Source organism: Pelobates fuscus, chromosome 9 (genome assembly GCF_036172605.1).
Source record: "Pelobates fuscus isolate aPelFus1 chromosome 9, aPelFus1.pri, whole genome shotgun sequence".
In the NCBI taxonomy this organism is placed as follows: domain Eukaryota; kingdom Metazoa; phylum Chordata; class Amphibia; order Anura; family Pelobatidae; genus Pelobates; species Pelobates fuscus.
The window spans coordinates 17,877,453-17,881,134 of NC_086325.1; positions in this window are offsets into that span (position 1 = coordinate 17,877,453).

Here is a 3,682-nt window from a genome sequence, read left to right on the forward strand (position 1 = left end):
TGATGCGTTGGATCAGATAATTTAATGAACAGGAGTCACTATAGCTACAATGTAGGGTGTACGTTATATACAGGGAAATAAGAATGATAACAACTACATAACACATATATTCTAGCTGATTAGAAGCATGTTTGCCCCAGCTGCTCAATTCAGAATGTCCAAAACCCTTTGATTCAATTAACAGGAATAAATTCAATTTAGACGAACATTTGTAGGGTTCAAAGGGAATTCAAAGTGGATTTCAGAGTTAAGGTCAAAATAGCTGAATTTGAAACATCCTCTAGGTCCGCGATGCTTCAAACTCGGCTACTTTGTCCTAAAATTTTAAATCCTCTTGAATTCTCAGTATGACTACATTGCATTCAGAAACTTGGTTACTGAAGAAATTCCAAATTGTGTACAGAACGGAAATTCGAATAGAAAAATGTAGGTAACAGCGAAGTGATTTGGCAAAATGATCCTGCTCTAGTCACGTCAGGACTATTTCTGTTATAAAAGTAATTTTAAAACATAGTTAACTTGCTGAGTGTCTTCTAAAAGGTCCCTCCTACAGTACAATGTAATTAAATTAGGTTATTGAATTAGACATGACAAGAGATTACTTAGTGAATAGTTTGAATTCTGATATTCACACAAAATAAAACCACTAACACCAGGATTTCTAGAATAATCTACAAAAAAAGCATCTTTATTTCTGTAAATTAGTGAAATACTGAGCAAATCTTTATATATTAACATCATATAAAAATCGTAACAATCTCATTTATTGCTTTAAATTAGCAGAACTATATATACACATCACGCTGTAGCCTGTAAGGTTAGCAAAGGGACATAAAAGACTCTTTCAATTCTATATTCGCCTGTGACAATTCGTAATACGCAAACCAAATGTCCAGATTAAAAAAGTAAAAAATCATTTTAAGTCATCAACTTAATCACACGTCCACTAAAATTCATATTGTAAATACCATTTTTTGGACACTTTGTGATTTGCGACCACAGATACTTGTAAATATATAATATTTCTATCCATCGGGTTTAGTTTGTCAAAAGTTCAGTTTTTTTTTTAAATGTTCTTCATCCACATTCATACTACGCTCTTTCTACTGTCCTCAATTCCACAATGTTAAACTTGACACAAAGAAATTCACTTATTTTCAGTCCAATTCGTAGTTTTCTGGATTTCCAATAAAATGTATTATTCACACCATAATTTCTCACCCACGTAAAACTGAAAGGAATCTCTAAATTTGTATATTTTCTTTTTTATTCAAGTACTTCTGATCTCTAGGTAACGTTTAAGAGGTTTCTCATATTGAGAAGAAAATAAATCATCAAATATTTCAATGAACGTCCCACAAAAACTTTTTACAAGATAACGGAGGTACTAAAATAATTCTCCAGTCGATTAATCATACCGGATTTTTCTTCAGAAATTAAAATGTTCTAGGTCACTAGGACATATACAGCTATCGTAAAACAAAATGTCTTTTCAACCACCAATAATGCGGAGGGAAAAGCAAAGACAACCACAAATCATTGATTAATTTAACCATTACCATCAAGAACTGTACAGGAGTAGAACAGATGTGATGCCCAGTCCAGATATAATGGAGAAGATCTTGATACTATGGTTACCCAAATGATTGACACTTCGGAAAGATTAAAGTTCATCTTGGTAGGAATTGAACCTGCGACTGTGAGATACTTCAGCTGGAGCCTGATCCACAATGCTATCTCACCACTATTTTATAGGGTACATACATTTCTGTTTATCCATCTTTCTTTATACTTTCAGTCAATTTCATCGTTAGGACTTCCCATTTAGCAAGTGTCTTCTGATCCATAGCGTTAGGTAGCAAGTTCATCAAAATAAAATAACTTGTTTTGTAGTTTTGGTGAGTGCTTCTTCTTTTGAGAATATAATAATTTTTTTGTATGTACCTGTAGGTACAAGCCACCAAGATTTTGTACCACTAAAGAAAACATTTACTTATGACACGGTCGTCCTTTACACCTACAGAGCGACTTGCATTTAAGCCTATATTTCCTGCAAAAATTGTGCCACCTCGTGGGAGATTTCATCACAAATGTTTAACTTTTCCTGAGTGTCAATGTGTTAAGCAAAACGGCCAAAACTGTGTTGCTTAACCCTGCAACACCAAGTATGTTAATGGAGTGCTTTGTGTGTCTACCATGTGCTTACACTGCACGGGGTAAGCGTGTTGGCTTTATCTGGTTAATAGCAAGTTGTGTGGATTATATTATAGCTAAAAACAAATAATTAAAATAAGACAGCAGTTTATCAACACATGGATCTGTTGTTTTGGAAGGAGAGAGAGTTAAAACAAACGTCCAGTGTTTTAAGTGAAACATATCTTTTACATCCCAACTTGAGAACAGTAATAGAGGGCCATCTCACAAAACAGCTGGATGAGCATATAAATTGTAGGGCTGAACTTCCTGGGTGATGTAGTCTACAATGACCCAGGGGCTAAAAGTTAGCCATTGCTACCACAGAACCTTGTTGCCCAACAGTCGCATACAACCTCAACACTATTGGACATCTTGTGAGAAAGGCCTCTCTGGTTTCTTGATCATGGCTCTTAATTTCCATGCTGAGTCCTCCGTAAAGTCAACAAAAACTCAAAACGCTGATACAAGTCAGCATAAAGACAGTAACTCACTAGATCGGCCGGCATGGGATGTCAAAGGCGCTTCAAGGAGAGGTATTTTGTAGTAAAGGAGTGTTTGGGCTAAAGGTGCTCAGCCAGTGTTTATACCTAAGCTCATAGTTAACATTACACTGGATTTTGGGAAGGAAAGCTTCCCTTTTCACATTATTGCGGAGAGAAGATGCAAAACGATGACTCCAGTGTTTGTGAATTGGATGGTTGTGATCATGAAGAGGATGAGAATAAAGATCCTCCTCTCATCCTTGTGATATCATATGGCATGTGTGGGTAGGGTCGTGGATGAGTTCAGGGGTCTATCAGTAAAGTGCAGGGGTGAAATCACACAAACTCATTTTTTTTAAGGTGCAAAACGTGTATATAGAATGTTCTGTCTCTAAACGCGTGGGTTCATTGGTTAACTCTATAGGGAGTAGATGGTAAAGAACAGTGAAGACTCAAACTGCTCTTATCAGGTTTTTTATTTAGTTATTTAGTTATTAGAGATCTGGCCATGGGAGGAAACTCCGATAATTAGCTATCTGGTCTCAAGGCAGCATATATCATGCGACCAGATCTATAAGGTTCATAAATTATGTAGTTTAATGGCTGCTAGTGTGCTTTAGCCGAGAGACCGAACCACTGAACAATATCGTTGTGGAGTGCGTGTTTGGGCAACTATAATAATAGTCCAAAAACTGTTTGGACTTCACCCCTGGATTAAAAGTAATCAGCTTGTCCACGCTCCTACGGCAGACAAAATGCTAAACAGGAGAGTTTGGGGAACCAAGACTAGATGGGTTTCCATCTTATAACCTTTCATCGTGTGGCAGTGATAAGAAATCTGGTATACAGGGGTAATGAAAGGAATCTGAATAAATTAATAGTGGAATGTTATAGGACACAGAAGGAGAATTCAGCAGGTGCTGTTTGCAAAGGGAGAACATTCTGCATCGCTGTATTCTTTAACAAAGAACGTGGATGCTTTAGTGTATGATAAACAGTCATTT